This window comes from Pseudopipra pipra, chromosome 17, assembly GCF_036250125.1.
Source record: "Pseudopipra pipra isolate bDixPip1 chromosome 17, bDixPip1.hap1, whole genome shotgun sequence".
In the NCBI taxonomy this organism is placed as follows: domain Eukaryota; kingdom Metazoa; phylum Chordata; class Aves; order Passeriformes; family Pipridae; genus Pseudopipra; species Pseudopipra pipra.
Window position 1 is genome coordinate 1,455,060 of NC_087565.1, and position 14,035 is coordinate 1,469,094.

Consider the following 14,035-nt stretch of genomic DNA (forward strand, 5'->3'; position numbering starts at 1 on the left):
GTTTATATCAGCAAAATTTTGGATTATTGCCTTTTTCCTTTTTTTTTCAACAAACATCTGCTGCTTCTGCTTGTGGCTCATCGTACCACTGCATCCTGCCAGCGGGGAGAAGCTCCAAGTAGGATGTGGGTGGCAAACGTGGTGCTCCATGGCAGGCAGAGGAGCTTGGAGAGCTCAGCCCGCCACTGTTCTGGGTGACACACAGCAAAGCAGCTTCATCTCAGCTGCTCCAGAAGAAAAGCTGGCTTCATGTAGGGAATTAGGTGAAGCTCCCTGTCGTGATGGATAGCAAAGCCACAGGATAGAGAGCTTGAGCAGAAATAGCTCTTGAAGTGCATTCTGGTGGGATCCCAGAGCACCCCATGGCTGGAAGCATGATGGAATCCCAGCCCAGAGGAGAGGGGCTGGGCTGGCAGGTGGCTGTGGGCTGTGTTGTCCCTCCTGGATGCTCATCTGCCTGGAACTGGGTACACATGGGGTGGAAGAACTGCTGCATTAGTGTGCCCACAGGATTTCAGCAAGGGCTCTCCAGGGAGCTGGTGCCTTGCTGGGAGATGGTACAGTTTCTTCTGCCAGGGCTCCTGCCCCTGTCCAGCTTCCAGTGCCAGCCCCTGCCCTCCCAGCTCACCCACCCAGTCCTCTGCACTACAAATCCCTGTCCTTGTGCTCTATTTCCCATCGCCTGAGCAGCATCTCCCTTCTCTCCCAGACCAGCTACGGGGGCATGAAACCACCAGAAGCCAAGGGAGCCCATCACCCTTCCTGACCACACACACCATCCTGCCACCGCCCCCTGCTTCATGCCAGCGTCCCGAAACTAGCACATGAAGAGGAATGTGAGTAAACACAGACCCCCCCAGCCTCCTCCCATCCCAAATTCCACCGAGTGCCAAAGAGGGGCCGCTGATGAACAGGAACAGTTTCAGTCAACTCCATATTTACTTATGAATTCCAGTCAAAGAGGCGACAAAGGTGCCAGAGACCTCCCACCCACCCCTCACACCTCAGCATCTCCTCCCACTGCCTGAAGGAGCAGCTCCCTGTGTCCCAGGCACAGCTCCCCTCTGTCTGCTCAGTCATTTTACTTTCCCTCCTCACTGCCAGTGCCTCTCCTCTCCTGCCTGCCTATTTCTCTCTATTCCTTTCTTCCTACATTTACCGGAAAAAAAAGGTTTCTACAGAAGAAAATGCAATCAAAACAAAGGAGGAATGGAAAGAAGCACCTTAAAACTTGCTAGCAGGCGGTTTTTTTTGTGAGAGATCAAGGGCCAAATTCTGCTTTCATCACACTGGAGAAAAATCTGGACAATCTCCCCTTGAATTAACGGCATTCCTTTGTAAGGGGAACAGAATTTCATTCATTCGCGCCTTGTACAGCAGCAGAGGGGCCATTAATCCTTACGGCTTCCAGTCACGTCTGTCCTGATCCACAGCTCCAGCAAGTCCTGCATGGGAAGTCCCAGATCATTTTCTCACATCCTTCCTTGATTTGTCAGCTCATGATAAACAGCACCTCATCCCGATCCCAAACATAGGAGCACACTGAGTGATTACATCAGCTCCCAAACCACTCCAATAAGATAAATTGTAGCTCGCATCCAATTTGAATAACTGTATTCCCCAGCGGGCTCCTTCCTATCATATGTAGTGCTCAGGGGCCAAACCCTGGTGTCTGCTGCAAGGCATTCAACCAACTGTCCCTCCCTTGAATTTGAGGATCATTGATCCTGGTCCCTGCCAGACCTGCTGCTGGAGGAACCCTGTTGTGGAGGATGCTTGGTGCTGATGCTGGGAGGAGAGGCTGCCCTCACTGCCTGCCAACGGGAGGGCTCTGAATCCACCTTCCTAACACCAGGTCACAGCCCTGAGAAGAAGACAGGTGAACGCTGGAAACTCTGGGTTTCATCTGTGCTGTTGACAGGCAGAGGGATCCTCAAATTCCTGGCACCTCTAAACATCTGGGCTCGCCTCCCCTCGGTACCTCAGGATTGTGCCTTCAGGTGCACCTCAGTGCACCCCATTGCCCTGACCAGCCTCACCTGGGACCCCCCCATCATTGCCCATGGACCCTGGGCTCTATTTAAGCTCAGCCCCAGGGTACTCTATCCTTGGCTGAGCTCGGACTATGCCTTTTACTCTGGCTTCTGGATGGGCTTTAGTCATGGGGAAAAAAATTTTCTCCAATCCTCCTTCTTACTGCTTTTACTCCGAGCTGGGCTCCAGGACATGGGTCATCGCTCCCTGGGACTCTCAATGTGCCCTGTTACCTGCACCCACCTCTACCTGCTGTGTTTTGTGCCTGCAGGTACCCCCTGTGCTGTGCTGCCATCATCCTTGGCTCCACCTCAATCCTGTTCTTGCTACTCCCTGACAGCAATGTGGCTTCTTTCCTGACTGCTCTTCTTGCTCCTGGACCTCACTCCTGGTAGGACAAGAGACAATATTTTCTCTACTGTTGTGGGTTTTTGCTGAAAGCTAAGTGTAAGTGTCTGACTCCCTTCATGATGCCCTCAGCACGTGGCTATTATGGCTGAGAACATCAGACACTTGGTGGTGTTGGCTCTTTCACTCTAGGACAATATTTTAGGAAATAGAGCCATAGGACAACCTGGTGTTTGTGGGGATGAGCCCCACACCCAGCACAGAAGGTCACTGCAGGGAGCTCACCCAAAACACTGTTCCAAGCCTGCCCAGGACATGCAGAAGGAGCCAGGCTGGCACAACTGGCCCTCAAAGTCCCACTGACCACACCTGAAACCCCCCTGAGCTGGGCACTGCTATTTATTCAGATTAAGGTGCAGGAAATCAGGGATGGATTTTTTTAATGTGGATGAACACTTCAGTCTCAGTGTGTCTGCACTGAGGGGTCAGCAAGATGCTGCCAGGGAGCGAAGATTTTCCTCTTCACACCTCTGAAGAGCCTCTTAGGGAATGCAGAGGGCTAAGCCAACATCTCGGGAGTGCAGCTGCCTTGTATGGAAGGGAGCATCAGAGTATCTCGGCCCTAGGGAGTGGGAGTGGCAAAACAAGGGTAGGGGAATTTGGCAGGCTGGGATTAGTGCTTTCTGGGTACTGAAATGAGCTGTGAAAGGGGAGCTGCCTGCCAGCCTTTGGGGAGGGCTGGGGTGCAGATGGGGAGCAGACAGGAAGGAACGATACCTTGCATTACATCTCTGGGGCTGCTGAGAGTCCCCAGGTGAATAAAGCTCCAGCTTCCTGCCAGGTCTTGAACCTTTGCAATAAGAAGCTTTTAAATATAAGCAAGTACAGGGAAATCCTGCTGCCTTACTGTGGGAAGTGCCTGGCATAGGAAGGAGCAGGAGCTGGTGCCAGGCCAAGCACTGCTGCAGCACAGACCAGAGCAGCTCTGCAGATATCACTGCAGGGCAGTGGAGCTCCCTGCCAGGCTGCCATGCTCTGCTCTGCTCTGCTTCTGCCCAAGGCTTAGACTCCAGAATTTCTCTGTCCTGCAAGCAGGAGCAGGGGAACAGAAGAGCCTTACCCCAGCAGCCATCCAGCTGAACCTGTGGAGATGGTGCCTGTGCTGGAATAGAAAGGAGCTAAAGGGGCTTTGGCACAGCACCTTTCATGAGTTCCCCCATTTGGAGCAATCTGATGTTGACACACCACAGCAGATATGCTATAAAATTAGAGTAAGGGTGGAGAACAGCATCCCCTGAGCCCCACAGCATTTTCCTTCCAGAGCACAAACTCTGTTTGCCTTATTAGAGTTGAGGATCTGTGAAAAATCAATGGGAATAAGCCTGTCTGACCCACTGAAGCCCAGCACTGCACTGGGAGAGCAGGAGCCAGCCCTTTTGGGGCTGCAGCAGCCCCTGTCCTGGGATCAGTCTGATGGGGCACAGTGATTGTTCTGCCCTTCAGAAACAGTCACTTCAGGCAACAGTCCAGAACACGTCTCTTCTCACAAAAGCCCCCGGGGCATCGGCAGATTTGGATGGGGAAGGGAGACTTTGGGCTCTCGATGGGCTTTCCCTGAGCTTGATCAACTCACGCACAAGACGAGCAGCCTCGCAGCTGGAGTGACCCTGTTGATTTACACAAATTTCTCCAGACACATGCTGGGATTTATGCTCTACTGGCATTTGCATTTCTACAGTCTGGACTCAGGCTGGGAAACTTTATTGGGTGGATTCTAGCAAAACAGAAGGCAAGGAATAAAAATAACTTTTTCTGGGCTGTGTTGATTGCTCTTACTCCGGCAGAAATCCAGGCCAGCTCTATTGATTTTTAAAGAGTAACTGGGTTTATGCTGGTGTAACTGTGTCCCCAGAGCTGTGTGAAATGTTCACAGCAAAACCTGAAATTACATGGAACTAGCAGAGCTTCACTATTGGGGTTTCATTACAAATTTAAGTCTCAGACCGAGCTTGTCAAAAGATTCCTTAAGGTTCGTGAACCTTTCAGTCAAGCCTTGGCCCGGAGTCAAACCGAGCCCAAGCTGATTTATAGCTTTGCATGGAAATAATGTGTAATCTGTGGGTTTTGTTTGGTCTCTGAGCTGAAGCTCAATGCTTGCAGCCGAGCCTGGCTTTTGAGAGGTCGATTCTCTTTGAAAGACAGGCTCAAACCTGAATCTGCAGTGGGAGCTGTTGGAGATGCTGTCGGGATTAAAAGCACAGGTTGGATTTGCAAGGGTAATGAGGGGGTGATTCTTGCACAGCCCTTCGAGTATGAAAGAGCTGTGCTGCTGCTCCATGCTCGGAGCTGGGCAAGGAATCAAATGCAATTCATTAGGACATAAGGGCATGCAAGGATCATTTGATTCAGCTGGCTGCTGAAGTGAGCTAAGTACTATTAGTCCTAATCTCTGACAGTCCCTTCGACTGCCTCTTGGAGAGGCAGGAGATAGCAGTGCTCCTCTGATACTCCACTTCACACTTCAGGGATGGTGTAGTTCCTGCTGGTTATATATTGCCTGTGGGATTAAGATCCACAGGCAGCAGCAAAGCAGTTGACAATGTGGTTTGGCAGTGCTGCAGCACATGCCTCCTCCCTGGCCAGCGCTGAGCACACAGCACTCACAGCAGAGGGATGGAAACCTCCCTCAGCTGTGTGGGGCCATGCTCAGAGCTAGCACAGTCTGCTTGGCTTGCTTCTTTTCATGGCCTTTTGGGGGGTGAAGAAGGCCATGAATGGACTGTCCCCCTTGCCCAGTGTAGAATGTGGAAATGGCCATGGCTCGGTAGCATGCAGCCCTCTCCTTGAAGGCCTGTGGGATGAGGAACACCATGTCTCCTCTGAGAAGCTCTCAGTTGGGTGGCTGCATTTTTCAGAGTGGAGTTGCTGTTTTAATGCTCTGGTGATGCCTGGAGCATCCAGATGCAGTCAGAGCCTTGCATGTCCCAGCCCTTACCAGGAAGAGCTGGCTTGGCTGTGTCCTGGAGCTTGACACCATTGAGGCTCTTCTCAAACTGATATTAGGAAAAACTTCTTCACTCAAAGAGTGATCAGGCATTGGAATAGGCTGGCCAAGGAAATGGTGGAACCACCATCCCTGGAAGTGTTCAAAAAATGTCTGTATGTGGTGCCTGGGGACATGGTTTAGTGGTGGTTAATGCTTGGAATCAATGATCTTAGAGGTCTTTTCCAACTTAAACAATTCTCTGATAAATCAGGAGATGAAGTTTGGTGGGAGGTCCTGCATGAGGTCCTGTGATACCCCAAACAGGGTCTGAGAACTCCCTGACAAGGGGCTGTAGTTGCAGAGCTGGGCCATCCTTGCCTGTTCATGGAGCTCAGCCACTGTCCTGCAGGGATGGAAAAGACCCACAGAAATGGGACCCAACCTTCAGGCACTAAACCCAAACCCTACAAATTTCCACCCTGTTTGAGCAGCATCACTAGCCTTCTTTCTGCATAAGTGCTCAATTACATTTGCTGTGGTTTTTTCCTTTGAATATATGTGATTGCTCTGTCCTGGTGGCTTAGGGACAGTCTTGTTGGAGCCTTTTAGAGACTGAGATTCCTTGGCAAAACTGTGCTTATCTAATCTGAGACTAGAGAGCAACATATAATCTTGGGCAATCACAGCTAATGAGTGCAGTTCACATGTTAACTTTTGGCCAGCCCTGCACAGAGCAAGCAAGCCAAAGTGAGATTAATTGAAAATCAGTTGAAGGGACTTGACATGTGCTCACAGAGATGGCCCAAGCAAAACTAGAGGTGAAATTCAATGGATAAATAACTCATTGTGAGTTATTTGCTCGGCTCTACTTAAGTGGTTGATTATGTGGGTCTTTGGTTAATTGACTTATTGAGTGGCTGGCGTGGGTTTTTGGCTGCTCGCTCGCTCCCTGCACGTTTTTGCTATTAACTCAGCTGTTTGATGGAACAAGTAGTCTATTGTCTGTTTTTTGCTGGCTAGGTTGGTGTTTGGTTGGATGTTGGCTCTTGGGCTAATTGAACACATCTGCTGCTGGCTGTAGGGTGGCTTGCTGGGTTCATCACTGGCTCTTTGTTTTGTTGCCTGTCGGACGTGTTGGTGGCCCAGTTTGTCACAGACCGGACGCTTGCCTACCTAATTGCCTTCCCAATTTCCTGCTCCTTTGAACTTGCAAACCAGGTCCTTGCTTTTCCCCATTGCCATTTGGGGTTTCCATTGCCTCTTCCATCATCCTTGATGGCTCCTCCTTGGCCAGCTGCATTCAGTGTATCATCTCTGGCACATCTGAGGGTTGTCGCTGGGAAGGATGGACGTTTTCTGTAAGTCCATTCCCAGCTGTAGCTGTGTCCTGGCATGGCTCCATCCTGATCTTTTACCTTTTCCATCGGATTCCTCATCGTGTCTTCTGGGAAATGTGGCACAGGAGTGTTTGGGTTAGAAACAGGTGGGATGCTGTCTTGGAGGGAGGCTTCAGATAGAGCAGGGAAAGGGGAGGGGGAAAGGGGGAGTAGAGAAGAGAGAAGATCTGGGCAGGAAATGATCTCTGTAAGTCTATTAAAAAACTCTGTTGAATTTTGACAAGCACTCTTCTGGTCTTCTTGTGCTTGGCCCTGATCTAACTTTAATTTCAGGGTGAAAGGATATTTTTCCACTGTGGTAAGAACTGTTCCTTAGAGTTTCATGCTGGGTAGACCAGAAATTGGCATCATGCAATGAAATGTAAGTCTGAGAGCAGAGCCAGGAGCCAGCTGAGGGGATGTCATGAGGGACAAGGGTGGGAAGGGGGCGAGCCTTCCCTGTGCTCTTCCTCCATGCCTTGCTGGAGCACCTGAAATCTGTGTGCAGACGGTCCCTGCAGGCAGCCTGGCTGGGCTGGGCTCTGGCTGATGTGAGAAGTGTTGACTGGAGCTGAAGTTGGCTTGACAAGACCCCGAGGAGACACTCAAATAAGCATGTTTACAGCTCTCCTGCTCTTTTATTTTATCTACCATGCTTGTAAAACACCCTCATGGAGTAGATGGCAGTGTGCCTCCTGCTGTGCTTCCTGCTCCTCTGGGGAGCCCAGTGGGATGCTTTGGAGTCCCCTTGAGCAGCCAGACTCACTCAGTGGGGATGAGGAGCACATCTGGTATTGAAAGATCTTCCTCCAACCATTTGGTTGCATGAGGAATGTGTCTGGAAATAATTCTTACATTAGTAGTCAACTCATCTTCTGCCCACCTGTCTTATTCTTTCTCTTTTCCCATTTTTGTGGCTTGTTCCCCAGCCTGGGCTAGGCTGGCAGGAGCTGTCCTGGGACATGACAGGGAGCAAGGGAAGATGCTGCCTAAAGCTCCCTGAAGGTCACCTAAAGGTAAGGGAATAGGCCAAATTCTACACATTTTTGTTTCTGTCTGAAGTTTCTCCTGTCTTGGAAAACACCTCCAGGGCTGTCTTGCTGGAATCCTGCAGAAAAACACAGGGCTTTGGGAGGCCAGATGAAATGAAGGTGGTTGGGGGGTGGATTTGTTTGTTTAGCTTCTTGGAGAGGCAGTGAGGAAGAAAAAGGTGAGTGATGGGGTGACTTAATGTCAGCTGAAACAAGGGAGAGAAAGACAGGAGCAGAGAAAAGGCTAGAAAAGGATTATACACTCTCAGTCTTTGAACTTCAGACAGCCACATATGTTTCCTGCAGAGCTGGTGCTTGACTCCCACTTGGGACTGTCAGAGGCACCAGTGCAGCATCCCCAGGGGCTGCCTCATGCCTGTGATGTGAAGTAGCCTTGGAAATGATGCCCTTAGAAAAGGAGCTCATCCAAGGACTTGGGTCTGCCCATATCCCGTGGGATACCCAGCAGCTGCAGCAGGTTCTTCCTTCCCTTGCTGTGTGCCCTAGTCCTGCTGAGTTTGATGTAAATGTCCTGTTCCTTGCTGAGCTCACAGCTTGTTTTAGCCTCTCCATGGTAGAACTGGAAGACAGGGAGTGTCTACCAGTATGTTTTCCAAGCCAGGGGAGAAATATTTAATCTGCCAGCAAGGCTGCTAGTGGATTTTTGTCTCTTGGAAATGTAGGCTGGGGTGGTATCTGAGGGTGTCTGTGAAGGTGCCGAAAGGCAGGAGAGTTCATGTACCAGCACCATTAAATAGTTTAGATTCTGAGGCAGAAACCAGTGATTTTTATCAAGGATGCTACGTCTGCACTGGCCGTGATGTGTCTGTATTTGTGCAGCCAGTTCCCTGGGGAGGAACACAGAGCCTCCAAAGTGCTGCTGCAAGGGCTGGATTAGCTCCTCCTGTGCAGGGCTACAGTGACAGTTTGTGCAGATCAAATGATCAGTGACTAAAATCAGACAGGATAAGCCCAAAGAAAGGGCTCGAATTCACATTGCCAAGCCAGCACCCCAGCCACTGGGATGCTTCTGCAAGCTGGTGGTTCCTCTGATCCTGGTACTTCTGACCTCCCTGGCTCCCAGTAGTCCCTGCCAGGATGTTTTCCTTAGCTGTTGCCCCAGCACAGCCAGCAGTGTGTGGCTCTGCTGCAGCCCAGCTGGGCTGGTCTGAATTAAGCAATGAGTTTCTCCACAAAACTAAGAGCCATCCAGAAAGGTACCGCAAGGATGGGGATGCAGGAGGAGACCAGGAGCTCCAAGGTGTCCTGGAGCCAGAGGGGCTTGTGAGTGCTCAGCCCAGCACAAGTATTGCTTAATCTGAGCTTCCAAACTGAGTTTTTTAGCCCCAGTGAAGTGAGGACAAGTATTAAAGTATGGATTCTTGCTCTATAGTAAGGAAGAATTTTCTGGATGAAAGCTTTAATTAGATTTGTTTGGACCATGTTCACATGCCTCCTGGGTTCACTTTCTGTGAATACTTTAAGTAACAGTTCTATTGGCAGGAACATTTGTGCAAACTGCAAATTTGGGGTCAGCATCTCAGCTGATATCAATCAGGGCAGGCAGTGGAGGTACATCGATTTACACCCACAGAAAGGCAGACTCCCCAAACGAATATTGAGAAATTAGTCTTGGAACATAAACTTGGAGCAAAAACCTCTAAGTGTTTGTACTGGAAACCTTATCCCGAGGCTGCAGCAGCTTTCAAATTGCAGCAGGGAGCATCAACCCCCGGTCAGCAGGGATCCTGGCATCATCCTGCATCTCCTCACCTCCTCTGTCTCTGCAAACTGCAGTGCTCTGCTCCCAGCCAGCCCTTCCACACTGCTCACCCTCTTGTTACCACCGTCCAGGCTGAGCCCCACAGTCTGGACTGGCTGCCCCGGGTACATGGAGAGCCCTCGCCCTTCTGGAACGTGATCCAGATCCAGCCCAGCTCCTGGGGGGGGCTTTGGGGGTGTTGAATTTGAAGGCTTTGAGAGATGGAAACTGGGGGGATGGGGCTGAGCCTGGGGATGGCAGGAGAAAAAGGAGGCAAGGGGCCCTCTGACTGCTGTCTCTTGGAGGAACTGGAGCATACCCAGAAACAATAAATGTCCAGCAATGATTTGATGTGAGTGAGGATGGAAAAGCATCACAGAGGGTGCGTCTGAGACAAGCTCTCACTTTAAACTTCAGTGAACTCTTGAACAAATTCTTGTGCATTTGCAAAGCTGTGCTCCATATGGGCCAGGGATCCCTGGAGAGGGGGCTGCTTCCTCCCTGGGAGGCAGAACCTGCTCAGGACACCTTTGGGCAGTGCTGCAGATGGGAAAAGGTGAGGTCAGAGGTGGCTGGGCTGGTGCAGAAGCATGGGAGGGAGCAGAGGTGCTGGATGCTGTACAGAGAGGATATGCTGCCTCAGCTCCCTGTTATTCCAGGGGGCACTCAGGACCAGACCTAGCAGGGGGCAGGTTCAGGCTGGCAGGATGTCTCACTGGGTGCAACAGCCTTTGCATCCAAAATGCTCCCCAACACATCTGTCTTGCATGATGAAGACTGCAAATCAAGAATGGGCTTTAAACCTAAAGGAACAGGCAAAAGCTACTCCTGTGTTACCACAGGTAACACTGGAGACACCAGTGACCACAGAACCATAGAATATCCTGAGCTGGAAGGGACCCACAAGGACCATCGAGTCCAGCTCCCTGCTCTGCACACAACAACCCCACAAATCACACCATGCACCTGAGAGCACTGTCCCAACACTTCTTGAACCATGTGTTGGGTCTTTGTGGACTCACCATCCATCACCTCTCTGGTCCCAGGCAGTGATGGGGACAGAGCTCCCTGTCCCAGCTGGCACAGCCCAGGCCAGAATTAGGACTAGAAGAGGACTCAGGTGGGATTTGGGGCACCTTCTGGGAACATCAGCACTCACAGATTTCCAAAGCCCCCATTGTGATTTCGGCACCCTTGGAGTGGCCATGGGGCTGAGCTCTCCTGGGAAGCCCCAGCTTCCTAACACTGAGGCAGGAGGGTACCTTTCCCTGTGCAGACACAAACAGCTGGGACTGGAGGCCCTCGGCACTGTGCCCCTGTTGCAGGGGCATCACAGCTCACTGGCTCTCACAGCCCTTTTTAGGCAAATTCTGTATGTCTGGCTGGAGCCCCTGGCTCCAAAACCGCCTCCATAGGACTGAGGTGAACAGAGGGGTTTTCATCCTTCACTGGCCTAAGCAGATTATTCTTGCTTCCCAGGCCAAGCATCTTGAAAAGGAAGGATGGCATCAGGTGTGCAAGGCAGGCTGTGCCTGGCTGTGGGGCTCACAGCACGTGGATGGATGTGGCAGTGGGAGAAGCAGGAGGTAAGGAATGAAGGAATAACAGCAGATCAGGAAACCCCTCTAAGAAAATACATTTCCTGATGTCTGCATGGATCAGACCTGGCAAATCCCTGCCTTGCCTGGCCCATTGAAGGCTGTGGGGGTGAAGGGGTTGGGGAGATACTCTGACTTCCCATTCTCTGATTCACTAGACATCCCAAATACTTCCCATTCCATCAAGTCTCACTCAGCCTAGTCATCTGGGAGGGGGGCTAGAGCCTGCTGATCTAGAGGTAGTGGTGGGATAGGGCAAGGGGTGTGGAGATTGCCTGCAGAGCACAGGTCTCTGTGGAGGTGGTGGCACTGCTGGGGAAAGTCTGTCCAGCATTCAAAAAGCACCTGGGAGAATCTCTGGCATCACAGGGCCTGAGCTCCCCTTCCCTGAATTTGAGCCACTGGCACCACCTGGGGATTGTCCACCTTGGCATAATGGTGCAGGGCTAATCTGGGAGCCCTGGGCTCAACAAATGGCACTGGTGGCAGCCAGCCCTGGGCAGGGAGCAGAGCTAAAATCAGGAAAACAACAGTGAAATTACCTGTATGCCTGTAAATACAACCCAAACCAATTAATTACGTTGCTGATCACCACTGCTCTGCATGTGGGGCCAAGGGGGGGCTGCTCCATGCCTCCCCAGGCATCCAGAAACACAGGGAGGTATTTGGAAAAGAGGAATCCCTGTTTTGCTCTGGGGGGCTGAGAGGGGCATGGACAATCCAGGCCAGGACTTGTCCATCACTATCCATCCCCAGAGCATGGGAGCTGAGCCCTGGGGTCAGGCAGGTAAGGAACTCTGGGGGTCTGTGCAGTCACCTGGAATAAAAGGGGAAGGAATGTGCAGGTACTGTGGCCTGGCTGAGGGGCTTTGGGGTGATGGGGGTTAGAAGAGGAGGGGGCAAGTGTCTCCTGGGGCTTTGTGGGGAACAGTGCTCTTCTGGGAATGGGGTGTCAGTCTGCAAAATAATGATTCCCCACTCCTCCAAGATTTTCCTGTCCCCAAGGCTTAGCAGGCAGCACCCAGCCAGCCCCAAAGCCACCTCATGAAGCAGTTTGGCTCTTTCTCCCATGATTTCCATGCAGGGCTTCTCCAGCCCGGTGAGGGGGTCCTGCACACAAGCATGTCTGTGCAGATGGTCCCTGCAGGCTAAAAGTATCCCAGACAAACAGAGTGAGCCCTCCCGCTGCACTCCAGCCGCTGTGGGGAGGGAGGGAGCACGGCCGGACGGGGCAGCCCTGCCCTCACACCCAATAAAGTGGAGCTGTGTCTGGTTTGTATCGGAGGCAGAAAGAGAGAGAGAGAAAAAGCCTCTCCAAAATGAGATTCCTTACATGACAGCATGCTGACATGCTCTGGAGTGATTTTGGCACGAAAGGGGAATGCTAAGCAGGAGCTGGGGTTTGTAGGATTGCACAGGCACGGGGGGAGTTTGGGGGGGCTGCAGGGCTGCTGTGCTCCCCCCTCCCCAGCCCTGCACCCTCCTGCTGCCCCTTAGCCTTAAGCTGCCGCCCTCCCTTGGTGCTGGCCTCGCTGGGCCACTGCCCTGATGAAAAGGGAGCTCTTTGTATTGTAGGGTTCTGGGGTTTTACTTTTTCCTCTCCATTTTTTCCTCTCACTATGATCCCTCCAACCCTGGCTAAGCCATCAGTGGGGGTGCCCAGGACTCTGGAGCTTTGCAGATTTGGTGCTGGTGGTGCAGGTGTGTGTCCCCAGTCGGTGACAGGTCGAGTGGGCACGTGGGATGGATAACTGCCTCTCACCCATCACCCCCAGATTTTGGGGAACCCCTCAGGTTTTGCCCTCAGACTGAGAGTGAGCAGGCACTGCGCTTGGGGAAGCAAGTGCACACAGAACCTGGATTCACAGGGAGCAGCTGCACCCCCATTGCTCTCTGGGAATGTCCCTCCAGAGCCCTCCCTGTGGTTTAGGGCATCAAGTTCTCGGCCTCCACCCCCCCAAGCAGTTCTGTATCCCTGGTACCCGACTCCGGGGGAGCGCGTTTCGGCACCGCGCTTGTTTACGAGCTGTCGGCTTTGGCCCTGGCTCTGTCCTGTGCGTTGGCCACGGGGATGGATCCCGGCAGGATGGGGCCAGGGACCGCGGGCGCCGCTCCCACCGCCGCGCGGGGGGATTCGCAGGCGCTTTTTCAAGCATCTGGCGGTTGAATATTTATGAAGTAGGAGAGCAAACCAAACATCGGGAATCAAAGGAAACTGAACCTGATACTTGCAGTTGCTAAAAGAGTCGGGAACCAGTTTCTTCCTGCCGGCTGCGGGGCAGGAGCAGCGAGTCCCCCGGGATAGCGGGGTGGGAGGCGGCAGAAGAACCCATCAGCCAGCTCCATCCCAGCCAGGGCTAAGCCGGGCTGGTGTAACCGGGAGCAGATGCGTGGCAACCACGCTGACTTACAACCCCGCTGCTGCTCCAGCCCCAAAATATCCACCTCCTTCAGCAGGATCCCGCTCCTAAGGTCTTTTTGGGAATTTCAATGCTATCGTTGCATGAGTCTGGTGGAAAGAAATCCCTGTTGCTTCCCTGCCTGCAGGCAGCTGGGGGGCAGAGAGAGCCAGATCCAGCCAGGAGAGGAGGAAATCTCCGAGTAACTGTTCCCAAAAGGGCTCAGAAACATTTGGAGCTCCATGCCACAGCCCCAGCTGCCATGCCAGCAGCGTTGGCACAGGCAGCACTGGAGGCTGGGAATTGTGAAGCTGGGGTGTATTTCTTCAATGTCTCTGCATTAATTTGTTCTGATTTATTTTAAATTATTTTTAACAGTTTTTCTGAGCGCTCCCTGGGGCCACTTTTCTTATTTAGGGACTTGAGGAAAGCTGGAGCAGAAGGGAAATATTATCAACTAAGCTGGGATTTCTAACACATGCAGGGGTTTTGTGGCGGGTA